The sequence below is a fragment of the Falco punctatus genome, assembly GCF_963210335.1.
Source record: "Falco punctatus genome assembly, chromosome: 11".
Lineage (NCBI taxonomy): Eukaryota > Metazoa > Chordata > Aves > Falconiformes > Falconidae > Falco > Falco punctatus.
The window spans coordinates 34,743,322-34,757,802 of NC_137591.1; the positions used below are offsets into that span (position 1 = coordinate 34,743,322).

Genomic DNA, 14,481 nt, shown 5'->3' on the forward strand with positions numbered 1-14,481 from the left:
AGAAAAACACCTTCCCCCCACCCCTCCCTTCTTCTTCCCAGGCTTAACTTAATTCCCGATTTCTCTCACTGCCCCCCCCGTGGCACAGGGGGACGGGGAATGGGGGCTGCCGTCAGTCCATCAGACATTGTCTCTGCCGCTCCTTCCTCCCCAGGGCAGGCTCCTCACACTCCTCCCCTGCTCCAGCGTGGGGTCCCCCCACGGGAGACGGCTCTCCATGAACTGCTCCAAGGTGAGTCCTTCCCACGGGCTGCAGCTCCTCACACCCTGCTCCAGCGTGGGTCCCCCGCGGGGCCACAGGTCCCTGCAGGAGCCTGCTCCAGCCTGGGCTGCCCACAGGTCACAGCCTGCTTTGGGCATCCCCCTGCCCCGCTGTGGGGTCTCCCACGGGCTGCGGGTGGGATCTGCTCCACGTTAACCCCCACGGGCTGGGGGCACAGCCGGCCTCGCCGTGGGCTTCAGCACGGGCTGGGGGGGGAATCTCTGCTCCGGCGCCTGGAGCCCCTCCTGCCCCTCCTGCAGTGACCAGGGGGCTGCAGGCTCGTTGCTCTCGCACAGTCTCACTCCTCTCTTCCACTGGTGCAGATTTTTTACTTTTCCTCCTCTTTAATATGTTCTCCCAGAGGTGCTATGGCTCTGCTTTGGCCAGTGACGGGTCCATCTTGGACATGGGGGAAGCTTCTGGCATCTTCTCACAGTAGCCCCCCCCAAAAAAAAACCTTGCCACGTGAACCCGCTGCCACTGCGGTGTCCACTGGCGTAGGTATGTGCTTCCAAGTAACTTGCTGACTCAGGCAGTGTCCAGCCACTGCTGCCATACGGTACGATACAAAAGCAGGAAGCTAGGCAATTTTGAGGGGTTTTCTTTATTGGAAACATTACATTTTTATAGGGCTTTTCATTTAAAAATCTCAGCAAGCTAAGCTACAGTGATTAATTAAATTTTACAGCTACCTGTGCACTAAGTAAACACTGCATTATTATTTTCTGTTTTAATAAAGAGCAAATGCGGGATGCAGAAAGGAAAAGATTTTGAAGTGTGTCCAGTCAGCTGGGGTGGCTCCTTCCCTCATTTGTAACCCCCCTCTAATGCCCTGTAGGATCAATATTGCGCTTTTTTTGATAACCAGAGTCAGATGGACAGTTTCATCTTCAGTGTAATGTATAGCAGAGGTAAATTCCTGGAAGACACCTGGAACAGATATAGATCCAACCCACAGAAGAGCAAAGTCACTTTGTAAATTTAGAGAAATACTTAGCATGGCTTTTTTATTCCTTTTCTCCTGAAAATGAGCAGGTTTTGGAGTGTGTTATAATCGGCATGACTGTTTGGCCCCAAGAATACAGGCCTGCAGCAGATGTTGGCGATGCCAACGTCTTGCTGGACATGGGCTGTACCTACATATAATCTGTCCTTACTAGCTGTTAGAAAGAGCAGGGAGATCCTTTCTCGCTTGCCTGTGTTCAGGGCATGAAAGGTGCACGAGAGCGTGCTCCCACATGATGTGTGGAGGGGAGACGCAGGGCTGCTGTTGGCCCAGCAGATTCTGTGCGTAGAAGTCCTTGGATAGGGTATGCACCTCCCACCTTGGGGAGAAGATGGGGAGAATTAAAAAAAAAAAATACAGAAAGAGGATATTGAACATTTCAGAAATTGAGCTGATGTTTTCTTCATAGCCTTTTGTCGTAAGACAGGCGTACAAGGGGAGAAACCTGTTGCAGCTGTGGGAACAGTTCCTCTACTTTGTGCTGCTTTGTATGATTCATTAGGATAACAGCAGATATTCTAAATGAGCATCATGACTTGGGAATGGGTGGGTATCTAGTGGTGGATATCAAAAGTTTGCAGGGAATCGAAGAGCGTCTGGGCACAATGATGGACAAAAGCTTCAAAGGCTCTTAAGTGAAAGGGTGCAAAGGCCACTTACTGAAAAAGAGGGGTCAGCCTCTCATCTGACCAGATATGGTTGTTCTTCACGTACATGGGTAATATCCTGCACCTTGCAGCGGTCTCTGTAAAGCCATTGCTTCCCTGAGAAGGGAGCTGTATTTTTAGTTTAATCATTGCAAGGAACAACTTGAGCTGAACTTACAAGATAGAGTGGTCAGTCTAGAGGAGCTTCTTTGCTTTTTATTTACTAGCTGCCACCCCCTCCTGCAGACTCTGTATGAGATGATGGAACTAGAAGAAAAGCAAGGTTCTGCCCTAACGTGTGCTCTTAGCTCAGCTGTCCTGACCTTTTGATTAACTTTAGTCTTCGAGGAAGCAGACACCTAGGGGCATGTAATCAACTCTCATCCAGAGACTTTCTTCCAAAGCCTGTTCAGCAAATTGTCACCACTAATGCTGTTTGTGGGACATTCGTGCTCTGCAGATGGTGCTTTCCTCTGTCAGCTGGAGGGAAGCCTCTCCTGGCCAAGCCAGCAGGCCAGTGTGAAGCATGTTGCGGCTGGAAGCTGTTCTTGGCTTTATTTACATTTAGCTCATTGAAATAGCATACCCGTCATCAGGGGTGGTTTCTGTGAAACTCTGTCATGTCTGTTCATAACGCGGCCAGCCTGGCCTCTCCAGAACCGCCTGTGCCTACACAGGGCTTTCTGGCCTGTTTTTTGGACTTCGATGTACTTCCAGAAAGCCCCGTGTGCTGTGCCAGAGAAGCATGTGGAAAGATGCAGAAGGATTTCATAGAGCATAAGCAAGGTGAGTCCTTCATCACAGCTGAATGCAGCTTTTTTTTTTTTTTTTTTTTTTCCCAAAGATGTTTTTATTCTGAGTCTCAGTAACTCTTATGGTTGCATGTTAATTGAGGTGATGGGAACCCATAGGGCATGGCACTGGTTCAAGTACAGAGCCTGGAGGCACAGCCAGCTTTCGGGCAGGCTGGGGACAGGGGGAAGGACGGCAGCTGTGGCTGTGTCTCAGCAAGAGGCTTGCAGGCGTGACTGTGGGGCGGAGGGGCAACGAGGAGCTAGACCTGGAGTCAAATCCCAGTTTCCATGGGGTGCAGGCATGCATAAGGCCTGCTTCTACTGTTTTTTTTCTGCAGTAGAAGCAAGAGTGGGATCATGGACACAGGGATTAGCATCCCTCAGATGGCTGAAGGACCAAGTGATGCTGAATGTGGAGCAGTTGGTAGCATCATATTGGAACTGCAAGTTTAATTTGTCAGAGCCCTGTAGGTGCACTGCTGGAGTTCAGAATGACTGTGGAAAAGCAGACTCTGGAATGTGGCAAAGAGAGGGTTGGGAAATGCAAAGCCCAGCCATCAGGTTTGACTAGCAAGATTGCTTTTTATGGGGGTGGGGTGGGTGGGGGATTTTTCAAATAGAAAATTGCCGCTGAGGTCATTCTGGCCACACTTTAATATCTTGAATTTACCTAACTGAATTTTTATTTTCCATTTTAGGTTGGCCGCGCTTTTATTCATTCACTGTCTTAATACAGCGTTTGAGGCTGAGTTTTACTAAGACGTGGCCCCAAGCTGACTGGCGCTTCAGACCAAATAAAGTGAGTGAGTCCTTTGCGTTTTCACTGAGAAATGTGAGAGCCTTTATTATTTAAACTTGGAAAAACTCATAGAAATGCATATTAAAAGTTGTTTGTGAAGCGAGTGATGTGAAAGACAGTTCTCAAAGCACTGGTAGATCTCTCTCCTGCTGTCTTCTGTGTCAGTGCTGCTTTGCGGATGTGACTGCCTGTAAGAGTCTCACTGCCTGTGGACATTGCAGGGTTGAACCTGGAGAGATGTGTTTGCGATCGCGAGGCCATGGGACTGTGATACTTGGATCCAGGTTTCCTGGGCAGCTTTGGGAATGCCACGCCAAACCTTTTAACTTGTTTTGAATTGGCTTTGGCTGCTCAGAGCCTGGTACGTGGTACCATCTGCCTGGCTTACTGAATGTGTGAGGGTGTATAGCCACTCTGGGAAAAAGGGACATATGGAAAATGATAGTTGGTGAATCCCAAGAAAGAAAAGTCACGGGAAACCACCCAATTACCAAGGCTTAATAGCCGGTGAATCGGCAGTAAGGAGCTTGGTCCTGAGGTCCTGTGGCATAAATGTGTGATTATGTTAACGCCCCACTGCTACTGGGATACTTTTGTGTTTACAGGGCTTTCTCCGTTATTGCTAGAGGCCTTCAAATTCCAGATAGTCAAAATCTCTATTCAGTGCTGCCTGCTGGGCGTTTAACAAGGGTCCTTGTAATGGGACCCAGTACAAGTACAAACATGAATGAAGAGTGCAGGGGCCACCACAGCACCACAGGCTGCAAGGTAGCCAAGCGGAGGCAGCCACAGAAAAGCAGGATAAAGTAGACAATGACCCTTGGCGCCTCAAGGCATTGCTTCAAAAGGTGTCAACACCAATTAAATTGTAAAGGCTCTGTCAGATTCTGAAAAGTTATCTAGGCAGGGACAGAAAGTACAGAATCAAAGGGGCTGCAACGCGTTTTTGTGTGTCTCAAGGCAGGGTGGGTGTACACATGCTCATGACAGTGTGGGATCTGGCTGGCAGCCCCCCAAAGGCAGAGCCACGCTTGGAGTGGAAAAGCAGCGAGAGAGCTAGTGTGGGGTCTCCTGCACCACTGGTTTTTATCAACAGCGAGGGGAGTGTTTAATAACACAAACCCAGGGTTGGTTAAGAAAAAACTGAGCGTTTCTCCCCTGTCTCAGTCAGGGGGTAATACATATGAGAACTGGATGCAATATCTTCCCCAATAAATTTGCTTTCTGCATGCTCTGAGCATTTTTAATTTCCTTGTAATAAATAGCAGCTCTCAAATTTACTTTATTCGTTGCTGTATAAAATTGCTTGTCGGAAAAGGAAGTGGTATTTTAGCAGCTAATTTCTTCTGTGGTTAGATATGTATAACTATTAAACTCTTGTGTTGTCTTCCCCCTTTACTCGTGGGACTGTGACAGTTCTGTTCTTTAATATGGTTGGAGGTTGAGGGCGAAGGTACACGTGGGCATCGCTCCGTGCGTTAGTGGTGAGGCTGGTGTGGCGCGCACAGGAATGTTCAGTGTTTTTTTGGTGAGGCAGTTGAGCTGTGGAGTCAATGCAGCGTGGAAGGGGGGGTACTGAGTTTGGTGCTCAGATGCGGTGAGGGGGGAAAGGGCACGTATCATCTGTGTGTAGTGCCAAAATTTCCATGCAATAAGGTGAAATGCTTCATATATAAAATAGATTAAATAGTGCTAGAAGAAAGCTTGTAACTAATGTTTATTTTCCTTTGTTGCTCATTAAAAAAAATCCAAAACCCAGGCAAAAAGAAGTTTTTGCTCCTTTTTTAAAACCAACTTAAAATGCTAATTAAACCAAGGAATTAAAATTGCTGCTTTCAGTCTTAGAGTTTGCTCACAAAGCATTGTTATGGCAGTTCAAATGGCTGCATGAGGTTGATATTAACTCATCTTTGTAGGTATACACAGCAAATCAAAGAGATGGTTCATAGTTTTTATACAATGAGTTCTAAATATGATATTTTGCCAAGTTCCCCTTGCATTGTAGCATTGCTTAATGAAAAATTGGTTTGGGAGAAGGAATCTGAGTTGGAAGGTTTAGGAAAGCTGTGTAAATGAAAAGATATAAAACTAATGGTGTATTGCTGCATTTCTAAAAGCCTTTTCCAGAGAAGTAGGCAAAGTGGTGATATATTTATTTATTTATTCTTTTTCTGACTAAAAGTTTGGACAGCATTTATTTTTCGTTGCCTGTTTATTGTCATGTCTTTGAAATTCATCATTCTTAGATGTCCTGATACCACAAAGAAACCAAAAGACCTGACAAAGTTGAAGGACATGTCAGAAATAATCTGAGTGCCTTTAACAGCTCAATTTAGCAAATATAAACTTCTCAGAGACTAGCGCAGAAGTACTTTAACTGGGCAGGGGGGAGGTCAGACTGTGCATGGTGGCGCTGGGCAAATGGCAGAGCGAGGATGCTGAGGATCCCCAGCTCTGGCCTTGCCCTTGCCGAGATCGTGCGCTGCCTGGTATCTGAGAGGACAGCAGGTTTATTTTGTGCCACCGGTAAGGGTTTCACAAGTGTTGTTGGGCACTCGGCTGTGCCCCACAGCTGTCCCAGCCATGCCGAGCAGCGGGGTGGGCGTTGGCAGAACACCCCCCTGAGCTCCACAGAACAGCCCTGAGCATGGGCAAGAGCCCGTGTCTTTTCCTGGTCTTGGGGAAGAGCTGGCAGTGGGAGCTGGCCTCGGTGGCAGGTTCCCACATGTGAGGATTTCCAGGCTTGGCGCAGTTGTGGCTGGCTTTTGGGGGTGGTGGCACGGTGCCCCTCGGGTAACCCCTGGTCCTGGGAGCAGGTGATAGCTGCTCAGCTGAGATGCACAATGAGCAAGTGTGCGAGCACACATGAAGGTGTACAGCAAGGAGGCTGGGAGGAAAACAGGAGCATGCTTGGGCAGATGCTGATTAGTATTTCTCTATAGATGACGATGAAAGACCGAACTGTGGCTGTGCTTTGTGCTGGCAGTGGAAGAGAGCGAGTGTGCCAGAGCTGCCACGACCACACTCATCAGAGGTGCTGCTGGTGAGGTGCTCCCCACAGGTGTAACTCAATCAGAAGTGCTAGGGAAGGGGGGTCATTGTGTGAGCCATAGCTCCGTACCAGTTTCATCCTGTGCATTTGTCAACTGTTGCTAGGTAGCTGCCTGGTGGGAGTGGAGAAGTGGGATTTTTTTTTTTCCTTCTTCCCACCCTTAAAATGGCTTATTACAAATCCCTGTGCTTCTGTGCAAATGGGGAGAAAACCACCCAGCGCTGCTCTGCCGCTGGCTGAAAGACAAAGGGAAGCATGACTGCACGTGGGGCTTGCTCCTGCCGGCCTCCATGCACAGGGGCTGCACGGGTGCTGCAGCGTCTGTGTGAACTCTCCCTAAACAACTGGGAGCAGCCTTCTCCAGTTTACAGGAGAAAGGGATTAGCGTGCAGAGGGCTGCCCGATTATGGCAGGAGGGTAAAAATTAGTAATGTTTTGCTTGTGGTTTGGGGCAGAGTTCCTCAATTTAATGCTGGTTTTCTTTTTACTGACACATTTTTCATGTGGAACAAAAGAGCTCAGAAAAAAAGGTATCATTTCCATGTTGCATTTTGCTCTATAAAGCAGAAAGATTGGAGAATGATGAGAGTATTGTTTCTGTTGGCAAAAAATAAAACAGTCAGCAGTGTAATTTCTTCCCTTCTGTGTGCATCAAAACAAATTGTACAGATAGAATGTGATTTTGCTGCAAAGAAAAAATAATTTTGCTTCTTTAAAGAAATGTCATAGTGCAGGCACGCCTCAAGATTTAGCAAAATTCATACAGCTCTTTGTGGCCCATGAGGAGAAGTGTGACGGCGTGCTGTCTCACAGCGGCGCGTGGGTGGGCACCCCTTGGCGTCCGAGGGGTGCTTTGCCTCTGCCCTCGCTTTGTGCGGGCCTGCAACACAGAGGTTTTACATGGCTGACTGCATTGTAAACTCTGTCACTTCAGGGTATCGCCCACTTAAACAACATCCTCATCATTTTTCTTAGGAAATGATCTGAGACAAAATATTGAATTATTTAGAATACCACTGGGAGAGGGAATTGATTCCTTGCTGTATCAGAGAGAAATAGCTGCTCTTTTGAGGCTTGATCCAAAGCCTGGAGAAGTCAATGAGAATCTTTTCGTTGATTTCAATAGGCTTTAGATCATGCTTTTATTTGCTTATCAACTTTTTCTCTTTCGTTAGAGCAAAACAATGCATCCTTTCATTTTAAGATACTCAGTGTGTTGTACCTGAGAGTAATACATTCTGTCCCATTCTGCTGAATATAAAATCACTTATGGCCTGCTGAAATAAGTAGCAAACAGCTTTTTAACATCACTGAAAGTTAGATTTAGCCCCTGTGCAATTGAAATTCTTGTAGCATGTGCACAGCTACCTGCATGCATACATTTTAAACTCAGTATGTGAACTCGCGATGCTGTCTGCTTCTTTCACAAGTAGTTCTTGTTTGAAATAAAAAGATGCATCCTGATTTTTCCCCTTCCTAGGCTTTCAGATATGTTTCAGCCTCTTTGCTGCCAAAGGAAAAAATATAGTGCGCTCTTCTTAGTTTCCAATTCCTATTCTGTTCCTGGGAAACAGATGCAGCAGCTGTGTTGGACAGCACTGAAATTTCCCATTTTGACACGGAGTCTGAAAGGAGTAGCCAAACTAGGCAGGGCTTCTGCAACTGCCAGCAGCTTTTCCAACAACTTTTTTCAAAAAGAGATGCAAAAGTTATTTTCTTGAATGCCTGACTTACATCTTCTCTTTCCTCATGCCCTATCTAAATGGGGTACACATAAATGTAAACAAAATTTAGTCGTGCATAAACGATGCTACTCCTATGTGTGCGTTCACAAGGGAGCCTGAGAGCAGATTGATAATCCAGTCCCAGCTTGCAGTCTTTATAAAAATTACTCAAAAGTGCACCTAACACAAAATATCACAGGGAAACAAATAGTGCCGCGCTCAACTTTTGACCTCTTTGGCTGTGTTTGCATCAGAAGCAAGGCAGGGCATTGCTCAGCACCTGCAGTATGCTGTGGCACGCGCCAGATGGCTCTTCTGGAGATGGTGGAAATAGGCTTTGGTGTAATGTGGATCAGGAGAAGATGACATCCCTGACACCTGGCTCAGTGCAGAGCCTGTAAGGCCTGTGTGTAGGTAGCGCTTTGTAACGCTCTAAACTCTACCGTGTCGTGGAGCAGCCTCTGCTGCCCACCCCCTGGCGTGGGCGCTGCTCCCCCCGGCGCCATCCGCAACCCCGCGGAGGGGGCGCGAGCTCCGGCCAGCGGTGGCTTCGTAGCAAGGGACTCGTATTGTAGAGTTACATTTGTGTATGGTTCTGTGGGAAATTATGAACTTGCCGTGTAAGTTCCTATCGGATAGGTTTTCTTGGCAATTTTTTCACTTTAATAATTGAATATTTTCAGTACATTTTGCTTCTAATTACTCAGTCATCCAGAGGGACATCTAAACAGCAGATTTATAGTACTCCCAGTAATGTCATTCAGAAAATGGGTTGTATCAAATTGTAAACATTTCAGTGCTAAGAAATGACAAAAGCCAGTCAAGATTATCACAGCAGGAACAGGGACAGTGTGTTAAAACACCACCTGTGAAAACTCCTGCTTTTGGGAGCTGTCTACATAGCCAAAAGCTGGTGAAGAGTTACAGACACCTTGGAAATATTGTTTGTATTATCGTATGATGCCTACCTACAAGCAGACTGATGGAAAGACCAGGCTGGGTTGAGGGTATTGTTGTTTTTAAGATGACTGAGGCAAGAGCTGAAAGAAGAGAAACAGAGCATGGTTTCAGAAAAATGCCTCTCGGTTTTCATAGCCAGAGGGTTTCTGTCTGGGAAAAGCAGAAATAATAGCTTTTGTAAAATTCTGAAATTTTATAAATACTGATACTGAAACATCCAGCAGAATCAATCACAAAATCAGTAACAGAAGCACATTTGAGTCTTGGTACAAGTTCTACTGAAGGCAATCTGATTGCTGGCATTGATTTTTGGGGAGGATGAGAGTGACTGACACTTTGTCGAAGGTTTTGCAAAAGAAACCAAGAGATTCCAGGTAGCAACCCTTCCAGCTCACAGTCACAGGGCAAGGCGGAGAGGCTATCATACCAGGAGACCTTGCTGAGAAATTCTGATAGCCATTTTGAGGGGAATTTCTCAGCTTCCTTTGTTGGTGAACTTCATCCCTGAGCAGAGTCAGCAGAGAGCTCCTTTTATATTTCCAATGGGATTTGGTGCTGCAAAGACTGGATTATAGCCTACTAGTAGGATATAAACATTTGATGTGTTGTCAGTTTACCAACATGAAGGGAAAGTGTTCTTGAGGCAAATGAATCATCTTTGGATAGGATAATTAATGTTCAAAACCCTAAACTTGCCAGGATGCAATTATTTAGGTGAGTGAAGCAAGCAGGATATAAACTGTTAAACAGCACAATACTATGGAAGGTTTAACTTTCTATGTTTGTAATTAAAATAACTCTGAACTAAACCCTTCACCTTTTCTCTCTGTTTTTTTTCTTTCTTTCCTGATGTTCTTTGGTGTTTAAGATGATTATTTCTAATCAAAACTCTGCCCACTTTCTGATAACTCTTCCCATTTAGAACTTACTGGCAAGAGCCTTTGTGATTTTTGTAGCTTGATTTTACTTGCTGTTTAAATAGGTGATAGTTAAACAGATCTGTAAGAGAGAGTTTATTGATGAGAGCGGTTATTCCACAGAGCGGTGGGTTGATTTTCCTGCCCGATTCCTGTGCAAGCCATCTCTTTCCCCGTGCTTGCTCCCCTTGCATTGCAGCAGGGGTTAAGGAAAGCAGAACAGTTTTAAAAACAAGCTGAAGAACCTGGGCTCCAAAGCAGGCTGCCTTTATTCTTCACCAATTTTTCACCAATTAATTGTCTTTTATTAAGAATTTTCTGTCAGTGATGGTGGCTAAAATTTACAGTATTTGAACGAGCCATTCTACATGGATACATAAACAGACTGAATTTGAAACAAAATAGCTTTGTTATTAATCTTGATTTAGTGTTTCCTTGAAATAAGGAGAAGATAACAATACCTACAAGTTTGGAGATGTTTGTGTGTGTGTCTAACTAGCAAGGAGTCAGACTGGATTTGCTGGGAGTCAGCGGGGCTGGCTGATAGAGTCCCTTGGTGCCACCAGCTCCGCCGAGGATTCCTCCTCCGGCAGGAGCCTCCAGGGCTGGGCAGGTCGTAAAGCTTGTGCCGGCACAGAGCCAGCTCCCTGCTTCATCTGCTTGTAAAATTTCTCTTTCCAAAATAAAAAGTTCAGAGCATTTGGTGGAGTTAAAATCTGCCAGTGATTGATATTTTTGTAAATATGGAAAAACCCCAAAGATTAATATTAGACTGGGAGGCATGTTCAGTTTCGTTGTTCTCGTTTTCCTTTGTCTGGCTGTATTATAAACTTTAATAAAACTGTTATTAGCCCTGTCTATTTGCCTTTCCTTGACGACTATAGATAGACACTCTGTTATCCATTTGTGAGCTTAAAATATTTAATCAGTGAGCTGCAAATTGGGTATTTATGTTACTAGTGCCTATTATACCTATGTAATTGGTAAGATGGAAAGCTATATTTTTTTTTTTTTTATTGTATTTTAAGGAAGGTGGAAAGTGTTCCTCCCTACATTTGTAGAAATTAACTTTTTTTGGTTACCATTCTGATTTTAAAAGGAAATAATAGTCAATCCAACAGAAATTTTGATAGGGGTGCTATTACCTTTAGTTCCTTCCTTCCCATATAGAGTTAAATTTTATTAGCATGAAGACTCTCTTTAAAGATGTAAATACCTCTGTAGCAGAGAGAATCATGTTGATTTAATGATGGGTTTTTTTGCATATAGAAAAGAAACCATATGGGCAAGGTTTAAAAAACCTTGTTGAATAGGTATGTGCTGCTTCACAATTAACAGCTGTAATTTTACCTATGAGCAATGGTAAGAGTTCTGAATTGTGATCATTGTTATTAGCATAATTTTTTGTCAATTATCTGTTTCCTTTTATTGTCTTACATGCAATCATTGTCATTAGAATCTACAATTAAGCAGTGAGTTTTCTGAGTTGAGACTACTTAGTCTTAGAAATTATTTCATAATTACAAATATGCATATATCCTTCCCCCTGTCTTTGGCAAGCTCAGCTTAAAAATTTTTGTCGTTATATGTTGATAAATGATATTCACATTAGGTTGGGTCAACACTGCTGATTTGGACCCACTGCAGTTTTCAAAAATATAACTATGAATTTTTTTGCTGCTGGAGTCCATTTCTGGAAAGAGAACTACATCATTAGCTGGCAGGAAATGGCATAGTTACGTTGAAAACAATTTTCACTAATTGATTATCTGGCTGATTCAATTTCCAGTCTTGGCTTTCACTTGGACCAGATGCAATATTCTCTCTCAATATAACTCATGGTTAAATTTTACTGAAATGGTATGTCTATGAAATTTCTATTTGTGCAACAGACTTTGTATTTATCTATTTATCTATCTTATTAAAATCTAAAATAAATTGGGGCAATCCCTTCCCACATTCAGGAAAGTGTCCTATTTTTGGTCTCCATGCCAACTCTCTGGAGAAGTGTCTACTATTTTGTACCGTCATTAATGAGTACATTCTCTTGTTACAGATAATAAACCTGCTCCCTTTTCTATCGCCCTAGTCTATTCATTTAAAAATTGTTTCATTTTTACAACACTAATGTTATTCTCACCAGCTTGGCAACCATGGGATAATAGCATAAATCAGTGAATTATTATTTTTGTTTAAGGCATTTCTAATTTTTAATTAAAAAGAAAAGTCAGACTCTTGCTGATCACCTACAGGATTGTGACTCTTCATGGTTACCTGTCACTCAAAGAGATCTAGCTCTGAGGAATGCTAATTAGCACTGTTAAAGCACTGGTAATTGAACTGTGGAGACAGCCTGCAGAAGGAGGCAGTTTGCATTCAGCAGTGCTTTGCCATTTAAATGGAATAGTACAGTCATGAAGGTACAGTGGATAAAAGCGAAAAAAGCACTCAGGCTGTAATTTTTCATTTTGACTTCAAAGTTGTTTACCAAAGTGTTTCCTAGAAACGAGTGCCCGTACCAAAAAAGTGTCACGCGTAGCAACTTCACTGACAACCTACACCTAGAAAGTGCACAATGCCCTTCATCTCTTGCTGTTCTTGTTGCCGGAACAGCCGCTCGTAGCAGTGGAGCTCGAGGAGCTGCCCGAGGTGACCTGTGCCACTCCTGTTCAGGGCTGGGGTGCCAAGCAAGAGATTAAAAATTAAGGACACACCAAATTAAAAAAAAAAAGCCAAAGAAAAAACACTAAAGGAAACTAGTGTTCATGCTGCAGTTGGTGACTTTTTTCCGGATATTTGTCTGATTCCTGGTGCTGTGATATCCCTGTGCCTTGGAATAATTCACCCTCCATCAGAGTATTTTCCAGGTTTGCCGAGGTGAGGCAGAACGTCTTGTGGCGCAATAGAAGTGAAACCCCCAGCCTCCTATCGCGAGGGCACACTTCTGGTCTGGCACCTTCGGGTGGGCTTGATTTGTCTCTGAAGGTAAATATTCAGCATCTCCTGAAGATTTAGTGCTTTTAAGAAAAGTGCCACAGAAGTGAGATGGCCATGTCGTGCTGATCTAACACATATTTGCCACCTCTTTGCTTGTGCGATCTCTTTTCCTATTGTACAGTTTAATGTCTCAGACTATTCTCCATGCCTTCAAAGAGTTGCATATTTGTTTACTTCAGCAAATATGAGCAATCTCATTCACAGGCATGAAGCTGAACACTTCCCTTGGACCTTAGGGTTGTGACGTGACGCATGTGTGAGTCACACATTTAGACACCGTGAGAATGGTGAACACTTATTTACAAATGTGTCCATCAGCTAATAGATGAAATGTGGATTTTTTCTGTTTATCAGGTAAGCGTATATATATTTTAGTACCTGCAAGATTATGAATTGATAATTTGATTACGTCAAGCGAATATTTGCAGTGTATGACAGCTATACTTTATTAAGCTGTGAATATTTGAGAGAGATATTAACTTCAGCACTTCAGGAAACTGATGACTTCTGTGTTAAAGTATGAAGATATGATAATGCAGAAAGTGTCCAAGTATTATCTTGATGAGTTAAACTTGAAATCCCTTTTTTCTTAGAGAAATAGGCTCCCACCTATTCTCAATGGATAAAACTCTGACTTGAAATCTCGATGAGTCCTGGACTTTGTGCAGACCCCTCGGTGTGCAAGGCTCAGCGTTAGGTGGGCAGCACGCCAGCGCTGTCTTTGTGTATCTCCACCTTGGTGTTTATTTGACCAGAACTGTTCCTGTGTGAAGTGTTCCCAGTTTTTTTCATTCTTGCGGCTTTGTGGAGAACAGTATGGATGGAAATTTTCCATGGTATTAAAAAAAAAAAAAAAAAAGTTATAGTTTTATGTTCCTGAAAGATTATGATGGCAGCCAAAATCTAACACTTTCCAGATCGTATTATATCCGGAGAATGGTAAGGCTGACCTGAAGGACTGCGTGCCAGCATGTTTCTGCCTCGCTCCATTCTTTCTAATGGGATGCATCGGCACGTTCCCCATGTTTCGTTTCTCACAGACATTTCGCAGGATGCGTCATCTCTTTTAGCCTCCTGACCGTAGCCTGTGTCAGTGGGGTGGAGGAGGACACACCTACCTTTTCACATGATTTACACTTTGTTATTCAGAAATGGTAGGAGAAAAATTTATATCCCAAGGTGTGCTCAGGAGTATAATGGCACATCACTGGCTTTTAATCTGAATCATCTCAGACTGTTGCCTTGGGAGCACTGGCTTTTTTCACTTATTTGCAGGTTGGGTTTGAAAGGGGTGCTGTCTTTTTCTCGTTTATGCCAAGCTGT

The 14,481-nt window shown here is 44.0% G+C and overlaps 1 long non-coding RNA gene across 1 annotated transcript in view; it reads left to right on the top strand.

Annotated features, from left to right (window-relative positions):
* Positions 1–707: 707 nt before the first annotated feature.
* Positions 708–14,481, top strand: part of LOC308071296 — a 59,472-nt gene continuing 45,698 nt past the window's right edge. The window contains exon 1 of the long non-coding RNA XR_013931077.1: positions 708–3,508. This is a non-coding gene — a long non-coding RNA (uncharacterized lncRNA). The remainder of the gene's footprint in view (positions 3,509–14,481) is intronic.